Source organism: Rhinolophus sinicus, chromosome 16 (genome assembly GCF_057876585.1).
Source record: "Rhinolophus sinicus isolate RSI-liver-muscle chromosome 16, RSI-T2T, whole genome shotgun sequence".
NCBI lineage: Eukaryota > Metazoa > Chordata > Mammalia > Chiroptera > Rhinolophidae > Rhinolophus > Rhinolophus sinicus.
In genome coordinates, this window is record NC_142516.1 from 139,211,303 (window position 1) to 139,234,967 (window position 23,665).

The following is a 23,665-nucleotide window of genomic DNA, read 5'->3' on the forward strand; positions in this document are numbered from 1 at the left end:
AATTGACTCCAAATAGATCTAGTAGTCTCTTTGTTTTCTATGTTTAACTTTAAAGTTTCATTAAAATGTGACTCCAAAAATAGTCTTTCAGTTTTTTTGTTTCTTTTTTTTTTTTGGCCTCTTGTTCATTTCTCTGTAACTATCTAACACTGTCTACATGATATGAGAGTGAAGAGAAAAACAAGTTAACATAAAATTAGTGGCTGGTATAGAGGTCAATATTGTGATCACCCTACATTTAAAATGACTTCCTGGAAATCTAGGATGGTAACATGGGACCATAAACACACCACACTTAGCTACACAGCATGTCATCCTATAGGACTTTATTAGCATTATAGTAAAACAGACATCTTCGCATACCCATCCTAGAAAACAACCTGTGACATAAAATACTAATCAAATTTATCAAAATTTGTTTTGCGTACAACCACTTAATTCCGTTATGTATCTGTTCAGCAAGCAAACCGTTTGTAGTAATGAGCTGAGGAAAGCTGGAAGACTTCGCTTTCCCCATTACTCCCTAGGACAGTTCAAAGCATCACTCTTTGCTCTTAGTTGATGTAAATCCAAAAGTTATCATTCCAGCACTCCCCACAGAAAGACAATTCTTAAGGTCCCATTTCTAAGACACCATCATTAAAACAGAAAACACCTTACAAGGGGCGAGGAGGAATGTATCTCTTTCATCTTTTCCTTTTAGCCTAAAATAATCGAAGTGCCAGAGATGCAGAACCTGACTGGAGAAGCACAAGACAAAGATGAGAAAAAAAGCAAGACAGCAGTGCAATGTCCTCCATGTTTGGGACAATAGGACAGGTGTTTAGGGCAACATGGCAGCAAAGATCTTGCTCATGAACTAACACTCAGCATGTCAAGACTTGATTTTACTAAAATATGCTATACGTGAACAAACCTTCACAAGAGAACACTGGCACCTATCTATAACCAAACAAATAGTTAAACAAATCTATTAAAATTACTAAAATATTCTGTAGGAAACAGGACTTGAATAGATAAACTCATCCATTCAATAATGTTTAAGTGCCTTCTATAGTCAAGGCCCAGAGTTGGGGGCCAGAAGAATAACAAACTTATCTAACACAGAACTTACTCTCAAGGAGCTCTTAGGACATGCAGTAAATGCATGAATCATGGCAACCAGATGAGGTGATGGGTAGTGTGAAAGCTAAATTAATCCATAGGGGAACCCAATTCCAAACAGGAAGTCACTCATTCATTCAACAAATAACTTACCTAATGCCTATATTGTTCTGTACCCTCAGTGAGATACAGCAGTAAACAATTCAGAAACAGTTCCTATCCTGGGAGGCTTCTATTGAGTGAGAAGAGAGACAGCACATAAACAAATAAAGACATAATAGATGCACTTAGCACTACTGGTAATAAAGTGAACAGGGTGGAGAAAACATGGAGAGAGTGGGAAGAAGCCATCTTAGGTTGGGGAATTAATCCAGTCAATCTCCTTTATAAGGATGCAGAAATAAATGTCAAAACGTTATGACCACAGGGAAGAGATTTCTATATTTATTTTTAATTAACATGTCTAATCTTTGGAGAGCATTTAAAATGATTAAATTATAAATTGAGGCTATTTTTTTAAATGGTGACTTCTTTGGTTTGCATTTAATTCTTAAATCTATAACTAACAACTGCTTTGAGGAACAAACAAATCTACTAAAATGAGGTTATCATCATTTTAGCATATAATTAAATGATTTCTGATAGAAACCAAAACATTTTATAAAATGCAGCACGAATACTCTGAAAGGTTATTCAACCACCATGCTAAGCCTCATTGTTCTATAATTTGCCACTGAACAGATTAGATTAATTGCATGTACCATTTTCATCTGCTCTTCACTTAAACAGAAGAGCTAGTTTCTAGACAACACACTAATTTATCCTGGTAGTTGGAGTGCAGCCACATTTTTACCACTATGAACAATAAGAAAATTTAATTTTTAAAAGATAAAAAAGAAACCTCAGACAATTCTGTCTTCTTTAGAAGTTATGAAAGCATCACTTCATCTGAGGGCGAAGTAGCATGCAATTACTTCACCAGCAAACATTGAGTAGCAAACACCGAGAAGAATGGGTACATCTTAGAATTTAATTAATCCCGTAAAAAATATATAGTCATAGAGTACAAATCAAGGTCAGAATATAATTGCAATATGCTTTTATTTTATTGATGCATTTTCCACTCAAGATTCTTTCATTTTCACCATTATGTCAAACACAGAAAGAACCGAGGGAAAAAATAAAACATAAGTGTACCATGATTTCTCATTAACTGTTGGACAAATGCCAAGGCCTCCCTACTATAAACAAAATGAAGAGGGTAATTTTATTAGCAATCAACTTAGTTTCTAAGAACCAGATCCATTAATACAGGCCATGAAAGACCCCAACTTCAACCTGTCAATCCCACAGGCAAATACCAAGAGCTCCACACCTAGAGAAGCTCCAATGGCTCCGGACCAGAGGAATGGGTGAAAAGGGAAATAATCAGGTAAACTGATAAATAATAATACTTTAGTGTGGGACGTAAAAGTACCAAAACAGTAAAATATTTATAAGGTAAACTTTTAAATTTCAATGATTCTCAGCCAACGTATAAAAGGAACAAATTAATAAGACTGCTGAATGGATCCACAGAGATAGATATTCCCAAAAGCAGTCCCTGAATTATCTCTAGTTTGCTGACCTTCCAATTCAAGGATGGAGATTTTCAGGGCATTATTAGAGCATTTAAGTAAACATCTGAAGCAAGCCTGAAAATTTTTGAATTTGAAAGCAATAGTGCCTCATTTTAACTTTCCCCATCTTCTGTGCCCCAATCCTTTATAGCTCTGGCAAGTTTATTCTAAAGCCTCTTCCACCCTCTCCTCTACTTAATGCTGAGCTAACTCATTCTCACCCACAACAGGCATGATTTGTTTACTTCAATCAGTTTATAGGATCAGAAGCTCTGTTACACACACACACACCGCCACCACCACCACCAACAACAACAACACATAAAGATACGGCTTCTCTAGATATTTTAGTAACAAATGAGAGAAAATATGGTTTTCTTATGTAATATTGTTTTTCCTTCTAAAAATAATTAGAAACTTTCCCCCAAAACATTGAAAATACTTTCTACACAATCGTTCAGGATATCTGTAAGTTCTTATAGCACTCTATTTTCACCTGCCTTTGCATTTCATGATACAGATAAACAAAATAAAAGTTGGACACCAGTCCCTGGTTGGTTGCACACCAGTTGGGCACCACTGGGCTAAGGGATCATATCTTTTTGACAGTTAAAAGTTAAACAGTAACCGGGGGGCCAACGGCAGATTTTAATGATGCCTTTCCAGAAAGAGCAAAGCTCAGAGGCCACCTGGGAGCTTTTGTTTCAGATAAAAGGAGCAAAAACTCATCCTTGGGCTGCAAATCAGCTAAGCCCAGAGGCAGCTAAGGCAGGACTCTGAGTACACTCAGCAGCAGGAGAGGCAGAGAAAAGCTTTTGGGGAAACAGGTGAACTTGGGCATTTGAAAGAGCTTCCTGGAAGGACAATAGCAACACAGCTACTTTACACCTAAAGTGAGCTCTGAGCAGCCATCAGCAAAGACAGCCTAAAGCAGGAAAGTTACTGAGGAGCAAGGCTGGGTCACAGAGAAAGAAGGTCCAAGAACCCCGCCAAGGGCAGACAAGGGCAGAGATGGTTCCCAGTCCCACATCTGACCTGTATTCCACCAATTCTGAGGCAGGAAAACTAGAGCTGGACGTTCACATTTTCTGATAACTACAGAAAACTAGCTCTATTCCATGGTGTCAGGACCAGTTTGACCTTTCTTGTAGGTTTTGCTCTAATTGGGGGGTTCTTAACTTGGGGTCCATGGCACAAAATGCAGAGGGGTCTGTGAACTTGGAAGGAAGGTAATTACACTTTTATTTGCATTATCCTCTATCTGAAATGTAGCGTTTCTTTTTATCATAAAAGCAAATAACAAACCAGTTACTGTGACTTTGTCACCAATAAAATTCTACCTTGAAATAGCTATTAATTCTTATTATTTCATGTATTAATAAAAATGCACATATGTTACCAATTTGATGTTAAGTTTGGAAAACACTGGATAGAGTAAGATTAGAGTTCTGTACTACAGAATTTCTCAGTCTGTGATATTGCAAAGTGTGAGGAGTGTGAATATTTGAAGGTGAGGTTTGGTATGCAGAGCGGGTGTGGAATAAGGGAACATACCAAATTCTTCTCCTTTTCCTCACCCTCAATCTTCCAGACAAACTGCAGATGTCCCACTCGAGTCTGGTTGGCACTGCAGGAGATCAGAGGTTTGTCGCATATCACACCCGTGGGCTTTGGGAATCCTCCTGCACTCATCACAGTCCACATTAAAGCTCCCACAGGCTCCCAAGAGCGATCAAAGGGACACGCAGATTGAGAACCACCAGGCTCTACTTAAGCACAGTGACTGGGTAGATAAAGATGTAGTGTGTACACACACACCAACGCGCGCGCGCACACACACACACACACACACACCAACACACACACACACACACACACACACACACACACAATGAGCTATTACTCAGCAATAAAAAAGATTGAAATCTTGCAATTTACAAAGACATGGATGGACCTAAAGGGTGTAATACTAAGCAAATTAAGTCAGACAAATACAGTATAATTTCATTTATATGTTGAATCTAAAAAACCAAAACAAATGAATAAACAACAACAACAACAGAAGCAGACCCATAGATACAGAGAACAAGCTGATGATTGCCGAAGGGGAGTGGGGGAGAAGGGATGGGTGAAATTAAGAACCAAACCCAAAAAACAAAGCTGTACTGCTTGTCTTCAACAACAACAAAAAAAGTAGGTGTCCCCAAGGGTGGGTAAGAAGGGCCACTGGCCACAACTGCATGGCAACCTCCATGCTAGACCTAGGTCCCTTCCTGCTTTTTAAAGCATCAGCATAACAAGTCCTTGCAATTAATCTGTAAAGCACCAGTACTTTAGATTGGTGCAGCTGCTATGGAAGGCAGTGTGGAGCTTCCTCAAAAAATTGAGAATTTAATTACCATATGGCCCAGCAATCCCTCTCTGGGTATCTACGCAAAAAATCTGAAAACGTATCTGTAAAGATATATGTACTATGATGTTCATTGCAGCATTATTTATTGTAGCCAAGACATGGAAACAACCAAAGTGTCCTTCTATATATGATTGGATAAAGAAGATGTGACATATATATACAATGGAATACTATTCTGCCATAAGAAAAGATGAAATAGTGCCATTTGCGACAACAGGTATGGATCTTGAGATTATTATACTAAGCAAAATAAGTCAGACAGAAAAAGTCGAGAACCACATGATTTCACTCATGTGTGGGATATAAAACTGAAAGCAACAAAGGAACAAGACAATGAAACAAAACCTCATAGACACAGACAATAGTTGAGTGGTTACCAGAGAGTAAGCGGGGAGAGGGTTGGTAGATGAGGGTAAAAGGGATCAAATATATGGTGATGGAGGGAGAACTGATTCTGAGTGGTGAACACACAATGTGATACATAGGTGATATAGTATAGAATTCTACACGTGAAATCTATGTAATTTTACTAACTATTGTCACCCCAGTAAATTAAAAAACAACAACAACAACAAAAAACCAATACTCTGGATCAGTAGTCAGAAAAGCACAGCATTTGAGTCCAATTTGGCCCACTGCATGTCTCTATAAATAAAGTTTGTCTGGAGCACACACATGCCCATTTGGTTTACATATTGTCTGTCCATAGCTGCTTTTGCACTATACCGGCAGAATTGAGTGGTTGTGACAGAGGCTATATAGCCCACAAGGCCTAAAATATTTACCATCTGGCCCTTGACAAAAAGTTAGCAGACCTGTTCTAGACTATCATGTGGTATTCTTCCCAAGGAGTTTTGGGGCTCTAATGATTTATTTTCTGTCAGGAGGCCTAGATACTTTCCCATATGTTAGAAAACATGACCTCTGTAAGCCTGAAGACTTAACTGAAACCAAAGAAATATAATGTTCTTGCATAGCATAGTTAAGGCCTCTTGGATTTGAACCCCAGCTCTACCACTTACTGTTGTGTGGCTTTGGATAAGTTATTTCACTTATATGTTAAATGGGGATGATAATAGTACTTATCACATAGAGTTATTATGAAAAATTAAGGGAGTTATACATTTGAAGCCCTTATAAAAGTCCCTGGCATGTAGAAAGCCCTCAGTAAGTGTTAGCTACTACAAAACAACAACAACAGCAACAAAAAGCACCAGAACTTTGTGATTCTGACACAGTGAATCGTTCCCAGTAACGCTATTTAAAGCTTTCTGAAGACAAAAGTAAGAAGACAATTATACAGATTGCAGAGACCAGAGAAAGAGGAGCAAGAGAAAAGAGAAGCTTAGAGAGCCAACAACAATATAACATAAACAGCTCAGCAAACATTAGTGCAACGTCCCAGCTAATAGAACGTTCAACACCTGAAAACTTTCACACGCCTGATTGAACACTGACAACACACACCACAAGGGAAGATTATAAGTTGTAATATGTCTTTGCAAGAAGCAGCATATTAACCACTGTTGGCATACTTCTCTAATTACATTCCTTTAATTCTTTTATTCAGAAAACAGTTTACATTATAATAGTCAGCTCACTTCTGTTTTTAAAACAACTGGTTATATGTATATCGCCAAATTATGGGTCCACATGCTATTTTCATAAGTGAAAATAACTACAAATGTGCTTTAAAAATGACCTTTAAATGGGGAATTTGGTGACATACAGACATACTGTCTAATGGTCAAAGAGTAGCAGAATGTCACCAAAAAAATATGCTACTTAGATAGGATTGCTTTGAGCTGAAGGCAATCAAGAATAATAGATGCAGGAAGAACTCTGTGCCCTCTCCTTAACCACTTAAGAGCAGGGCATAAATGTCCCTTTGTGAAGATGACTCCCTTCCCCATACCAGAAAAAGGAAGCGCTCTTACCACTGGAGATGGAAAGTCAATACTGAGAGTTTGCATAAACATACCTTACTAAAATACCCCTTTTCTTCCATTAGTTCCCCCATGTATTTCCTAGTCGCTTCCTCACAGTTTATCATCCCTTGAAGTCCAAACCCCTTTTCCTTTGTTAAAATGTCAGGTAAGTCCCAGAGTCAAACTACTTCTTTGAGTTTCTCTTCTGTCGAATTCCATCATGCCAATGTTGATAAAAATTGCATGTCTTTTCTTCTGTTAATCTGTCTTTTGATAGTTTAATTTGTAGATCTCTGGACCCAAAGGGGGTTGAGGAAAAGTTTTTCCTCCCCAACAGTTTTAGCAACAAGGCTGGGCTGGGCTGGGACTTGCCACTCACTCCTGAGGCTGTAGCTGAGGTCTTGGCACATCTGAAAAAGCCAGCAAGGTAAGAATTCCTACCAAGTCAGCCTCCGGGATTTCTGCTCAGCGTCTGGTCCAGTGAGGGTGCAAAGAGCCACTCCTGTCTTTTCCTTCCCAAATTTGGAGGAGGAGAGGCACACAGTATAATAAATAGTTCTTTGACTATTACGACTCTTACGAATTTGGGTTTGAGTATTCTTGTTATTGATCTTTTCCCTTCCAGGGGTAGCCGTTGTTTTCCTTTGTCTCTGTGTCATTTGACCTTTGTGTCATTTGTCATAAAAGAGAGAATTATAGGGAAGAACACAGGCCAGGTCCTATATGCCTGTGGTTGCAGGCAGCCTCCCTGCACAGTTCTCACCAGACCAGCAGCCATTTGGATAAACTTTGCTGTGAGTCACCAACAAAAACAACGGATAAGATTCTCGTTCCATCCTGTTTTATGTCCTGAGAGCTTGGCTTGGATCCCTGAAGACAAAAGGACGCCAAGAAGAATCCTAATAAAAAAGGTCTTACTAAGTTTCCCCGAGTTTACTACACTTACCTCATACTCCTTGACCTTTCGGACTCTTCCATGACTGTCCATTCTCCATCAAACCTAGCATTAAAATACTCAGGTCTGGTTTTATTTTCCGATCTTCATTTCCTTATGAAGGTTTCTGTTTCACGTAAAATTGATCTTAAGTAAATTTGTAAGCTTTCCTCCCGTTGATCTGTCTTTGTCAGTTTAATATTCAGATCCAGCTAAGGGCTATAACAGGGTGGATAAAACCTTTTTCCTCCCTTACAAGAGCCAGAGTAATCACTAGAACAGAAGCCCTGCAGCCCAGCGCTTCCCAAACTTTATCATGCACATTTATTTCCTGGGGATGTGGTGAAAATACAAATTCTGATTCAAAAGATCTGAGCCGGGTCTCTGCATTTCTAACAAGCTTCCAGGTGATGTTGTGGAAATAGATAATGGATCTGCAGGACTGAAGCAAGAGCCAGAGCAGGAAACGGAAGTGAGTAGAGGAGATATTCATTACATCAAGGCCCCCCGTCAGACTCCACCTTCTTCCCAGTCAGCAAACTCTGAGCATGACTCTCTCCCATCCCATCCACACAGGGCAGGACCCAGCTCACTTCCTGCTGTGGTCTCAGGTCCCTGGACATTCCAAAGTATCCTGGAGACCAAGGTGGGGGAGCAGAGAGGCTTCAGGAGAAGGTCCCCCTCCTTCAGCTGGAGGGAACATGGCAGTGAATAGAGAAGTGACTCTCTTTTTCCTGCTGCTGTCCTGCCGGCAAGAGGCTGAGCTCCTGCCAATAAACATGACTTCAGGTACAGTCACAGTGGATTAGTGTGGCAGGTGGAAAACATGCTCCTCCCTGGGGCCTGAGTCAGGCAGGAAAGGGCTTCTTCTCCCACAGGTCCCACCCCTTCTGAACTTACCATTTATTCCTGGGGGAATGGAGCAAATTGAAGCCCTTTTTAAAATCCAGAACTTCATGGGAGAGTAGCGTACATTATACAGTTCAACTTTTTGTTATGGAAACTTACTAACTTACCTAAAAGTAGAGGAATAGTATAAAGAACCTCCATCACTGGTTTCAATTAAATGCTTTTTGCCATCTTGTTTTTTTCTTCACACACACACACACACACACACATACACACTTGTTATTAGGAGTCTCATCATGTCATGAAAACATTTTCTGGCTAAGATAAGGGCATTTCTCTTTTACATGCTTACAATGTCATTAAACACTAACACGAGTAACAAAACTCCTGCACAGGACTGATTACGGGCTAATACCCAGCCCGTATCCAAGTCTCTCCCACGGTCTCAGAATGTCCTTGTGCAGGTGGTTGGTTTCAATCAAGACCCGAGCAGGGCCCGTGTGCCTTTGGCTCCGGCCCTTTTGTCCTGACCACTTATGTGTTGAGACACAGGTCAGTAGACAGGGGATGGCCTTCTGGGGATGTGACTCACTGGTAGAGGGGTCAGAAGGTGGCAGAAAGGGGAGGCTTCCATGACCCCCTCTTCCTGCCAGGAAGCTGCACGCTCAGACTATATGCTTCCCCCTCCACCTTCCTCAGAGGTCACCAAAGATGGAAGCTCAAGGAAAGGAACCTGAAAGTGTCCCCTCGCCGCAGCTCCCCAGGTTGGGCAAACAGGCCCTAAAGAGTCACACACAGGGTTCCTGCAGCTCTCCTGAGAGCAGGACACAGGGGTCCTGGCCCCGAGCCTGGCAGCAGTGCGCTCTCCCTCCAGCCCACGCTGGCCTGGAGTTAACTGGGGGCCAGTCCAGCCTGACCTTGGTCTGGGTGAGAAGGCAGGTGGTCTCCTGGGCCTGACAATGTCATGAGAGAAGCTCACATTTCCAGCTTCCTTTTCCTGAGGAAACTTAGTTTTGGGTCACTGTCATGTGGGGTGTCATGCGGGGTCTCAGCTCCCGCTCCCCATATAAGAACTCAGGACATGGTGAGGCCAAAAAGGAACACCCACAGAGCCATAGATAGGGGAGTCACACCACTATAGTCTTGCTGGCGGCTGGGTTGGAGACACAGGAAGCAGGAGCCACACGACCCGCTACCTGCCATCCGCTTCTCTCTGCCAACCAACCTCACTTGCTAGCTGCACTCTGCCGTGGTAACTGCAATCCACTCTTGCTAGCTCAGCCACCATCCTCTTGCTAGCCCCCATTTGCTGCTAGCGTAGCCACAACAGTTATATTAGTGGCCAATGGCTCACTGGTTACAGCTGACAGCCAACTAGCCACATCTAATGGCCATCCAATCACAGTTGATGGCCATTTACTACCTGAGCCTGCACCTTTCCACGTGAGGCCGAGAGCCTGGAAACTGCACTCCTTGCTCTGTCCCCACAAAAGGACAATGTGAGCATTTAAAACCGTTTCCACTCTGAAATCATTTTAGACTTACTAAAATCTGCAGAAAGCAGTACAGTTTCCTGTGTTCCCTTTACCTAGCACTCCCCGGTGTTGACATGTTACATGACTCACGTACAATTACTAAAACCAGCACATTCACAGTGACGCAATACTGTCATATGGCCTACACACCTAATTCAAATTTTGCCAACTATCTTACTAATGCTTTTTTTTTTTTTTTTGGTTCTGGGATCCATCTAGGATTCCACTTTGCATTTACCTGTCATGTCACTTTAGTCTCCTCCAACCTGGGGGGGTGTTCCCTAATGTGTCTTTATCTCTCATGACCTTGAAGAGTACTGGCTGATTACTTTGTAGAATCTCTTTCAATTTGAGTTTGTCTGAATGACTATGTTCAGGTTATACAGTATTTTTGGCAAGAATGTTAAAAAAGGCCTTATCCATGAGGATGGGCTTGACGTAGACACATCTCATTACCTTCATCTGTTTACCTTGATCTGTTCACTTCAAAGTGGTGCCTACTAGGTTTCTCTATAATCAAGTATATATATTTTTTCATTTGTAAATAATTAGTATCTTGTAACTTTCAGACTATGAAAATATCTTATTTCTCATCATATTTTCACCTACTAATTTGCTTCCATTGCTTTTCACCTTCAAAAATTGACTGTAGTAGTTGCCAAAATGTGATGTTCTATTTCCATCATTCTTTCAACATTTATTAGTTGGAATTCTACCCTACAGAAGAGCTGTAACTTCTTCTCTCTTGGTTTACTTGTTTATTCTGGGAGAGGGAAGAAGCAAAATCCTCTTCCTCAGAGAGAATAATAGCAAATGCTCACACTCTCAGGAATCAGGCAAAGATCTGCTGCTGTTGGAGGAGTTAGAGAATTAAAACCCTCTACCTCAAGAAAATGAACTGAGTATTTTATTAGGCTCAGGACTCTACACTAATACTATAGAAGTTGTTTTATAGGTTCCCTGAGATTTTTATGTGTAAACAATCATATTGACAAATAAGGACGATTTTACTTCTTCCTTTTTGACATTGATGCCTGTTGTTACTTTTTCTTGCCTTATTGCACTGGCCAGGTCCTGCAGTAAGATCTAAATAGAAGTGGTAAAAGTAAGTAAGCATCCTTGGCTTCTTCCAGACCTTAGTAGGAAACAATTCAGTCTTCTGTCATTAAGTATGATCTTAGCTGTAGGTTTCTCATAGAGGCAATTTATCAGTTTGAGAAAGCTCATTACTATTCTTGTTTTGCTGAGTAGGAGACCTCATGAGAACTCACTCACTCCATTTCCTGACCTAGAATCATTCTCTTCAGTAAAAAGCATGATAGAACTTACAGTGGAATTTTTCCTTTTCCCAATGTTTGATCTTTTTTTAGCATAGTCTTAGTGATACCTGTCATACTCTAATGGATGTCTCATGACATGGGGTGAAAGATAAAGGAAAAAGAGGCATATATGTGGCCTGTTGTGAACTTGAATAGACAGAGTATGTGTTGACAAAGGAAATCCAGCTGATGCTTCCAGTACCTTTTTGTACTGATGGGGAGGGGGATGAAAGTCTACCACGAGAACTTGGTAGACAGTGCAAGGGAGAGGCTAAGAACTTGGGGTTGAGAGCCAGATCACCTGGTTAAAAGGAAAAGCATGAGTTTGGAATTAAACCACTATTGTTGGTCAAATTGTACTTAATTTTTCCCACAGAAGAGGAGAAAGAAACAATTTATCAAATTAAAAGCCTAGAAGCTCTGGGAAAAAAATAATTGACAGTTTTCGAAGAGCTTTAGGTAAATGCAACTTGGGACCATCTTGGTGACAGGTAAATGTGGAGGTTGGCTCCTCGTGCTGAGACTTCTTTTTCCCCATGGTATGAAGAAAACTAAAATGTCTACTTGAGGATATGCGTGCCTGTGAACAGCTCTCTGAAAGAGCAGATGACTCAGTCCCTGGATAGACCAGCTGTGAATCCCACAGGAGTTTCCTGGTGATTGTCAATTTGGGGACACCTGACTCATCAAGTCCAAACTTGAGGAGTCATGGGCCATGTATAGGTGTCTCTTCTCCCTGCTCAGCCAAACACAGTGAGGGGCTGTTTCTCTCTCCAAGGAATAACTGTGACACTTGAGGCTGCTGTCACACACACACACACACATACACACACGTTGTGATGATTGCCTGCCCCTTGTGACCAGGTTCAGGAAGGTCCCCAAACTGCCCATCAGACCTGCCTCTCACTGCAGGCGGCCTGCCACCTAGGGCTGAGTCTCACATTGGTGGGGGCCCTTTTCAGACGTGACTTCCTAACTACTGAAGTTGGTCCACACATATCTCTCATTGCTTCTGTCCCTGGTCCCATGCTTCTCCCCAGAACTTTCTAGAACACTTCTGAGCCTCTTCTCCAGGCCAGTCCTCCTTCTGTCCTTGCAGCCTTTCTGAGGTAGACTTCACAGTCACATTAATGGTTCTAATCAACAACCTCCAGCATTCTACACACCACACATCTGTCCACACACTCTAAGACTGCACTGGTTCTGGGACACATCACACCATTCATTTCAAGCTAATATTAATGAAAACTTCTAACACTTGATAAATTGGCTTTTCTATGCCACATGCAGTTGGCTTTTTGTAGATCCAAGTGCAGGACTAAACATTTAAACCTGGTCACCTTCATTCAACCTTTAATGTTTATTGAGTACCCACCATGCGCCAGGCCCTGTTCTAAGTTCTCGGGATTCATCACCATAGACACAGACAGCCCTGCCCTCGTGGAGCTCACATTCTAGGCGAGGGTCAGATGGGCCTCACTGTTCCCACCTGTTGGGAAATTCCTGGGTCCTGACTCTTCATTTTCACTGATCCTCAAACCCCTGGTCATCCTCAATGAGGCAAGTCTGCCATCTTGTCCTTTGCTTAAATGCTGTCAATGATGGAATCACAGACATGTCACTAGATACCTCCCAGTTGTACAAGCTGTCGTCAAGCACAGGCCAGGAAATGCTCTGAAGTGGGACCTTCCCCACCTCAGACTTTGTGGAGCCAGAGTCAGTCCTGGGGCTTTGAAATCCCAGGCCCCATGGTCTGCACCTCCTCCCACAGTAGGACCAGTCCAACACGATCAGAGGCAGAAAGGCGGTGGCTCAACCAGCAAATTTACCAACCTGTGCTGTCATCCAGCCAATTTCTGCTGCTTTAGATTCAGATTTCAAGAGAGACTTTGCCAAATTTCCAGTTCCTTTGGACTTGAGTGTTCTGACATGAAAACAATAAACTTTTCTGTAACTCAAATGTCTAAAGACAGGGGCCTCTCCACTTAATGAAATTCCTGTAAGGTAGCCCAGCACCTATATGTTTAGGGAACTGGCAATGGAAGCTCCTTGAAGGACAGTACAGAGCTTGAGCAATCCTTGGACAGGCAAGACCAAAAATCCCTGACCTCCCCAATATGACATCACAGGAATGGCTTCCCAGCAGGATCCTCTGAGAGGAGAAGGAGACCACTTAGCCCAGCAAAGCTAAGAGAGTACCCCAGCAGGTTTCAAGGCAGAATGAAGTGGAAATGAGACATGAAATGGAACAGACAACCTGGGCAGAACAGACTGCCACCAGGCTGGCCAGATTTCTCTCCCCCCCACCATGTCCTCTTGTCCCTGTGACCACCTCTGCAAGGATCCTCCCACCTCCTTGCTGGCTCCTCCTCCACCTGGACCTCTTGTTCCCCCAAGAACCTGCCAGTTCTCTCTTCTCTACCTTGCTCACTGCCAACCTCACTTAAACCCACATTTCCACTTTTCTATCCATGCAAATAACACCCACGTGCACCCTGACCATTCTGAGGTTTCTATCTTTCATCTTTAGCACCCTCTGATGTCCAGCACCTTAAACCTAGAACGACCTTGACCAGTCTCTTTCCCCTACTAAAGACTCTCTCTTCTTCCATCTCCTTCCAGTCACCTGGCTCCTCTGGGGAAACTGAGAAGGAGACTGCCAGTCACTGAGCTTCTCATCTACATGTAGAACAAAAGGGCCTGACTCAGTGTGGATGGGAGCTGAGTAGTGGCTCAGAGTACAGGATTTGGCCTGACCTAGGTTCAAATCCCTACCCAGCCACGAATGAGTTGTGTGACATTGAGGTGACCTTGGGCAAGTGACAGCAAGCCCCTCCGAAGCCTCAGCTTCTTCACCTATAAAGCAGGATATGCAGAGCACCGGCCTCACTGGGGTGCAGGGGACGAGAGGTGTTTGCTGAGTGCCTAGCACCGTGCCTACACCCATACCTGTCCCTGGATCTGTGGGAGCACTACACCTGAAGGGACCAGAAGAATGCATTTGCTTTGAGTCAGGGACAGCAAAGGAGGGATTCCAACGCTGCCCTACAGCATGGCCCATTGGGGTGTACTCTTCACTCTCACCACCCCATCATTCATCTCGGTGATCACAGATATGGGTGAACCACAGGAGCATCTGAAATGCAGGCTCGTGGGAACACCTAGAATTTCTCACGAAAATCTCTTCTTCCCAAACACGGAAGCATCTCATGCAAAGAAGAATAAAGCATAAAAGTGTGTTCAAAGGAGCCAAACACCACTAGAGGAAAGAGAGCCTAAACTGAGAAACCAAGACCGCCTGAGGGGCCATCCACTCTCTCCCACCCCAAGGAATAAAAACAAAACAGAATTACTAACCATTCTGTGTAACAGAGAATCATTTTATTCAAGGAGTGCCAAATAAAATGAACATATTTAAATATTAAGTTAGAGGCAATGTGTTTTTTTTTTTTCCTTAAACAAACAAACAAAAAAGGAAATGCAAATATAATTGAGCCTGAAAAATAAGAGTGTCCAAAGCTTGCTATTGTCTAACAGGACGAGTTTTGAAGAAACATAACCTCAGACCCTGTCTAGTCATCCTCCAAAGAAACAGAACCAAAAAGATGTACACATAAATATAGAGAGAGATTAATTGTAAAGAATTGGCTCACATGGTTATGGAGGCTGACAAGTCCCAAGCTCTGCAGTCAGCAAGCTGGAGACTCAGGGGAGTTCATGGTATAGTTTCTGTCCGAATCTGAAGCCTGACAGGCTTGAGACCCAGGAAGAGCTAATGTTTCAGGTCAACTCCTCAGGCGGGAAAAGATTGGTGTCCCAGCTGGAAGGCCCTCTGGAAGGAGGAATTCCCTTTTATTTGGGGGATGGTCAGCCTTTAGTTCTAGTGGGGCCTTCAACTGATCAGATGAGGCCCACCTACATCAAGGTGGGCAATCTGCTTTGCTTCATCTACTCATTGCAGTGTTAATCTTATCCAGAAATAATCTCATAGATACACCCTGAATTATGTTTGACCAAGTATCAGAGCACCCCGTGGCCCAGTCAAAATGACACATAAAAGTAACCATCACATCCTGTGAATAATTCTATCACGAAGAGCCAGAGCCTACGAAGGCTCATAGTCAGCTCGCCTGTGCCTTCCTCCTGCTGCGACACAAGCAAAGTACACACACTCACACACCCACAAATACAATGTATGCACACACACAGAATAAATTTCATTGCCTCATGAAGGCTCCAAACACACGCTGTCATGCAGGGTGGCATGCAGCGTCTCTGGTCCCACTCTCCACATAAGAACGCAGGACATGGTGAGACCAAAAAGGAACACCCATGGAGCCATAGATAGGGGAGTCATACCACTATGCTCTCGCTGGTGGCTGGGTTGGAGACACAGGAAGCAGGAGCCACACGATCCGCAACCTGCCATCCACTTCTCTATCAACCAACCAACCCCACTTGATAGCTGCAATCTGCCATGCTAACTGCAATCCACACTTGCTAGCTCAGCCACCATCTTCTTGCTAGCCCCCATTTGCTGCTAGCGTAGCCACAACAGTTATATTAGTGGCCAATGGCTCACTGGTTATAGCTGACGGTCAACTAGCCACAGCTGATGGCCATCCAATCACAGTTGATGGCCATTTACTACCTGAGCCAGCACCTTCCCACGTGAGGCCGAGAGCCTGGAAACTGCACTCCTGGCTCTGTCCCCACACATGCACATTGGGTTTCTGTGGTATGGAGATGAAACAGCACTCCAGGGAGCACAAGTTGCTGACTCAGATGGAAAGCCAGGGCTGCCATCCCACCTCAGCATGACCAGGCTATTTACAGCTGGTATTTAACCTTAAGAGTGGTTAAATATTTTGAATATCATTGCTGATTTAAACCAAGATCTCTACAGAGAAACAAAGTTTTCCAATCCCTTGGAAATGACCCAATTTCAAGTAATTTTCAATGCATAGAAATTCTGATTTAGTGAAATGAAGTAGGCTATGGCTCAGAGAAACTGGAAAGTGCTTTGGGAGCTGGCTAAGCCCTTGTACGAGTGAACCTTGTTACCAACAGTATTTTCATTGCAAAGGAACTTACCCATCATCATTTTTTAGGGGGTGACAAGAACCTTTCTTTGAGTCACTGTCAGGGTTTCTTCCAAGTTTTCATATCAAAACTGGTTCTGGCTGTGGACAAGCCCTGTCTCTGCTCAACCCACTGAGGAAGGAAAGTGTTATTTGTTTTAAACTGTAGGATTGGCCCATTTCTCCAGAAAGGCAGGTTTGGGGAAGTTCATGAATCTTAGAAACAACCATGGATAGAGCACTTCTGTTTATTTTACACAGTCTTAGGGATGGATTGGTATTCTTTCTAAAACACCATTTTTAAAGGCAGTTGGAGATTTAATTAAACTGTACCATTTTATTTGTAATTGCTGGCTGTACACTCTTCTCAAGAGACACAGAAGTCCTATCCCCCTTTTCCCTTATATCATCAAGTCATCTGTTAATTAGAGGACTGGGGGATTGGAATCAGAGAATATTTGTGCTGGAATGGCCTTGTGAGGCTTTTCATCCAACTCTGAAATTCCAGGAAAGCGAGGCAGAGAGGACACACAACTCACTAATCAACAAGTAAGTCAGTAGAGGAACAAGACGCAGAAATCTCTGATTCCCAACCCTATCTTATTTATACGAAACCATTCTGGAGTCACTCTATCAATAAATGGATATTTCAGTGTTGTTATTTTGTTTTTATTTCTGACTCTACTCTTTTATTTGCAAACTATACATCTGAGAAAAGTCTTAAATCTAGTAGTTACATATTCTTTTGTTTTTGTTTTGTCTTGAGATTTGTTTCTATTGTTTTTTAAAATTATTTTTTTCAGTTACAGTTGACATTCAATATTATTTTATATTAATTTCAGGTGTACAGCATAGTGGTTAGACATTTATATAATTTATGCAACAATTTTCCCGATTAGTCTAATACATGTGATATACATTCTTTTAATGCTTGCCTTCACTATTCCTCTCTTACTAGACTCTGAAATACATCAGTACTTTTACTTCTGCATAGACAATGAAAACTCAATGGAATAGTTAACCCTTATTCTCTTTCCTACATTTGCCACCCTTTTTTCTCTTTGGGCTCTAATCTGGATGTGGCAAATTTGAAAAGGAACCCTTCCCCTGGTAACCGCCCCTCGCCCGGTGCATGGTGGGACAAGCAGTGGGAGCTGTGTCTCGGGCCCCAGTTGTGTCCTTGGACAGGTGATCTTGTCCAGCATATAACCTGAACAGACATACGTGGGGGCTCCAGATCAAGAGCTCAGTGACGACTGGTCAGCCTTGGCAAGAAGGTGAAGACATTCCATCTTCTGAGTTATCAGTGAAGGAAGAGAGAATGACGATAAGATTCGAGGCAAAGGACGGTTTAAGGTCTGATGTGGAATTCCAGAGACACAGCTTCTGCTACCTTGCCCCGTCCCTGTTCTCTACAGAATGGAGGGAGATACTCTTCTCATTCCAAATCAGAATTAGCAGGTTTTATGGTTTGAGCTGTATTGACACATTAGTTTGGCAAATTAAAATATGTAATCATGACATGTATTTTGTGCTGGCTTCTGAATACAAGAGGCATAGTTTGTTTGGAAGATGCTCAATATCTCATAGGTGATAATCCTAACCACTATGCAATTTCAAGTTATTTTCTTTTTGCTTCTGAAACAAGTTAGTATTTTTAATTGTCCAAGAGGTTAGTGTTTTCTATTGTTATTTAAAATTTGTATTATGGACACAGATCATTTAATATTTGGGGGCAAAGGGAGTTAAATATGATTGTTTAAATTTTCTTTTGGAAAAAATATGAAAAGGAGTTTCAATTGTATTTTGAAGTGTATTATAAAGCTACAGGGTATAAAACAGTATGACACAAGAATAAACAGAACATCAGTGGAATGGAATAAAGTGTCCTGAAATTCTGATAGTCATGATGTTTAGTATATAAAAAAGGGTCATTTCAGGCCTATATGGGAGGTTCAGGGGCAAAGGGTCAACTACTGGGAAAATACTAAATTTTATTAGAGCTTTAATACATACCACACAGGAAAACAAATTGAGATGAGTTAAATATTTAAATATCAAGAATACAAGCATTACAACAATGGAAAGAAAATATAAGGGAATTGTACCAGCCTGGGTCCAGTCAGTAATTTAAACAGGAGAACTTTAATATCAAAAATTATTAAGTGTGGGGGGCCGACCCGGTGGCTCAGGCGGTTAGAGCTCCATGCTCCTAACTCTGAAGGCTGTCGGTTCGATTCCCACATGGGCCAGTGGGCTCTCAACCAAAAGGTTGCCAGTTCAATTACTCGAGTCCCACAAGGGATGGTGGGCTCCACCCCCTACAACTAAGATTGAACACGGCACCTGGAGCTGAGCTGTTGCTGAGTTCCCGGATGGCTCAGTTGGTTGGAATGAGTCCTCTCAACCACAAGGTTGCTGGTTCAACTCCCACAAGGGATGGTGGGCTGTGTCCCCTGCAACTAGAAAACGGCAACTGGACCTGGAGCTGAGCTGCGCCCTCCACAACTAAGACTGAAAGGACAACAACTTGAAGCTGAACGTCACCCTCCACAACTAAGATTGAAAGAACAACAACTTGACCTGGAAAAAAAGGCCTGGAAGTACACACTGTTCCCCAATAAAGCCCTGTTCCCCTTCCCCAATAATATAAAATTTAAAAAAAAGGGCATGTGGTAGGAGCTTAATGCTTGTTGAATGAATCATTTTTCATATCAGATTCTCTAAACTTAAAAATATTACTAATACCCAGTATTGGCTAGGGTGTGGGGAAACGGGCACTCTCTAACATCGTTGATGGGAATGTAAATTATCCCAAATTTTCTGAATGGTAACTTGGAAATGTATGAAAAACCATTAACATGTGAATAAAATTGACCCAGAGATTCTACCTCAGAAAATTGGGCAAATATGCCAAGAACTATATTTAAGTATATTCATTGCACCATTGTTTATAATTCCAAAAAATTCATTTGTCAATAAAGGATGGGTAAAAAAATTATGCTACAGACACACATTGGCATACTACACAGCTATTAAAAGAATAGTAGTGATTTCTGTTACCAGCATGGAAAGTTGCCTAAACTTTAGTGAGTAATGACTGTGGTGCAGTGTGTGTAACATGATTCCGTTTTACCTGGAAAATTGTGGGTAGATTAATGTATAACTATACTTAGATATTTTGTGTGTGTGTGTGTGTGTGTGTGTGTAAATACATACAACATGCACTCTGAGTAGTGCCACTTTCTGACAACAATGCCTCCGGAGGCCTTGACAACTGTAATTTAGCCTTCAAGAGAAACAAAACATCTCACAGCAATACCTCATACCAGGAAAAACTGGTAGCTGAAATTGTTATTCATTGCTGGTGGCAGGCTAAAAAATGAAGGTGCTTTGCAGAACATTTAATAACCTATGTCTTCACAATCTACAAATTCTTTTCACATCCACAATCTTGCCTGACCCTGACAACCGCCATTTTGCCAAGAGAGGGTAATTTTTGTTTTCCTTTCATGAATGAGGAGACTAAGCTAGAGAGGCTGAGAGACACTGGAGGATAGATCATCCGGCCCTCAGACATGGAGAAAGGGGAAAAGATTGGCATAATGAGAGGGTGAGGTGTCCAGCGGCCGAGTCCTGGGCCACCCCTGCAGGATGGCGCATGCACTGGGTTCTCCATCCCGCTCTGGCTGCTCTTGCCCTCGCTCCACAGTCACCTACAAACATTGCTCTCATGTTTGAAAGAACCAGGAAGGGGGTGTGAGCTTCTAGTGGAGTGAGATAAAAAGACAAATGGTCACACGTTTGTCTTCCAGTCAGAGACCATCTTAGGACCCAAGTGACAAGACCTTTTCGCTCCCACATCACCCCCTAGTTGTCTCTATGTTCCTGACCTGCACAGCCTCTCCACACAGCCTCAGTGCTCCTGCATCCGCTCACCTAAGGTCTAGTCTGTTAGACAGTGATGGGCAAGAGGACTTTTAATTTGACAGCTTACTCATAATTCCTGTTATTTCATCAGCGGGTTAGGATTATGGTGTCCTCAATAACAGAGTCCTGTCAGGCTAAAAGCTCTTGTTGCTAGAATGTTTCTTAAGGAGTAAATTCAAACGTGGGAATTTCAGGAAGGGTGAGGAAGATGTGATAAACTTTAATCCTACCAGGTACGTGGGTCGGGTCCAGTGAGCCTGAAGACTGGCTCTGTATGGAGGGAAGTGGCCTCAGGGAGGCAACGTGGGGATTTTCAGGAGGCAACGTGGAGGGAGGTCCCCAATCCTGCCCCGTGGGACCGCTGAAGTACCCGTTAATAATAGTGATGACTCACTAGGGACTTTTCTCTCTGGTAATAACACTGGGAAATTAAGAAACCCGATGAAACATTTGAAAGGACTGCGTGTTTGCCAAGTTAAAGGTCAAGGGGTCCGGGGATCACATGTCTCCAGGAGATCTCAGGAAGATAATTGTCAGGGGCCAGCAGAACTGTCCTTAGGAGCAGCCCCAACCTGGTGCCTCTGTCTTCAGGGTGGCAGGTACCAGACCAGCCTGCTGCGGTTTCCTTTTTCTTCTTCAGGACTTCAACCCTTCCATCCCCAAATATGCTGCTATCACAAATTTGCTTCTGAGTGGAACACAAGTCCTTTGCTTTTATTTTATTTTAAGGGCATTTGTACTGATGAAATAATAAGAAATATATATATTGGTCTCTGCCCCCAGTTCCCGGCAGACCTCCTAAAACCCTTGTAATTTCCTAAGTGATAAGAGCATCTGTTATGCTAAACCTCCACATATTTGGTGACCAGAAGTGTCAGAAGTGAATGTTCTCTGTTAGGGTAAAGGAGACATACAGGGAAGAAACACACAGTAGGGAAGAACTGAGTTTTTCCCTACAAAGGAAGGAAAATAATCTGAGATTTTTTTCCATTATAGTGCTAATCACTTTTTAACAAAGTATATAAGTAAGACACAGGACAATGACAATCCATAAGATTCCAGAATCTAGGTGTTCTTTATAACCAAGATTCCTGGTCTATAGCAGGTCTTCCCTTTTGAAAAGGAGCTGCCAAGTGCTCTCAGTTTCAGCCTGCGGTTTCATGTCAGTCAACAAATTTGTATTAAGGGCTTAATATGGATGGGGCATTGTCCTGGTGCAAGGGATACAGTAACAATGGGGAGAGAGAGAGAGAGGGAGAGGGAGAGGGAGAGAGAGAGAGAGAGAGAGACAGAGAGAGAGAGAAGACAGGTAGAAAAAGAGAGGGAGAAACACAAAGAGACACAGAGAGAGCGAGGGAGAGATAGAGAGAGACAGAGATGAAGAAACATGAAGGACAGAGAGACAGACAGATACACAGAGAGGGCAAGAGAGGGAGAGAAAGAGACAGAGTCAGAGAGAAAGATAGAAAGGGAGAGAGAGGGAGAGAGACACAGAGATGGAGAGAGATGGAGACAGAGAGAGACAATGATGCAGAAAGAGGGAGAGAGACAGAGACAGATGGAGAGACATCCATCCCTTAATTTATTCAATAGAACACCCGACACTAAGTGGGAAGCACAGTATTTTCAAAGAAAGCTCTTCGACCTGCTTGGCAGTCAGAGCAGAGAGAGGCAACCTCTGAAGACAACTATGTCATACTTAGAGCCACGGGAAGCAAGCTTCCGGCATGTTTGAAATCATCAAGAGAGCTACAAATGTGAAGAGGCTGTCTCAGGACATGCTTCCTCACGAGCAAGATTTTTATCTTTCTTTCTTTCATGATTAAAAATGAGTAGCATTTAATTGCCAGGTTTTTTCATTTGGGAGTGTCAGGAAACTAAAATTCTAGACATCTGGAAACTCTCCTCCTAAAAGTCTCAAAGGGAAGAAAGCTCCTGTGGTTACCACAGTCATGGCTTTTGAAAGAAGTCCGAAGAGTCAGGTACATTCGAATGGGTCTGAGTGGGGTGCTAAGGGAGCCTCCCCAGCCGTGAGTGTCTACAGATTGAACCAGGACAGGGGTGGGGTGTCGCTGTCCTGGCGCCTTAACAAGTACCACAAATAGGGAGCTTGAACGACAGGAAGTTATCCTCTCCCAGTCTAGAGACCAGAAGTCCAAGATGAAGGTGCCGGCAGATTGGTTCCTCCCAAGGCCTCTCTGCAGCTTCTGGCGGTTGCTGGTGCTCCTTGGCATTCTTTGGCTTTTGCTCCATCACCACAATTTCTGACTTCATCTTCCCATTGCGCTCTCCCCGTGTGTGTGCATCTGTGTCCAAATTTCCCCTTTTTTTAAGGACACCAGTCACATTGGGTTAGAAGCCCATCCTGCTCCACTGTGACCTCATCTTAACTAATTACATCTGCAATGACCCCATTTCCAAATAAGGTCACATTCTGAGGTACTGGGGGTTAGAACTTCAACACATGAATTTTGGGGGGACACAACTCAACCTAAAACAGAGGGAATATGTGCCATGGGTGGGGTGGGAGAATCCTCTGGCAGAAGCACCCTTGGTTTCAAGAACTGAGTGGACAGCTTTGTGACAAGTCCAGAGAGGTGGGCAGGCCCCAGCTATAGGTACAGATTTTATTGCCCAGGGCACAATTTCCAAAGCAAGGTGTAAGTACCACTAACGGTGGGAGCAAATTTGGAAAGCACTTGAACAAACTTTAGTTTGTCATGTATTTGTTTAAATGGGTAGGGAGAAAATGTAACTAGCACCACAAATTCATGGATTTTTTGTCAATGAAGAGGGCGTGAATAAGTTGGTAGGTTTTTAAAACTGAACTATTTTAAGAAAAATATTAATAGCAAGGATCCTACATGGATATAAAACTCCAGATTGATGTGGTAAAAATCCACATGGAGATGGTATCTGAATGATCAAAGTTTCAGAAATTGTTTGCTATGCA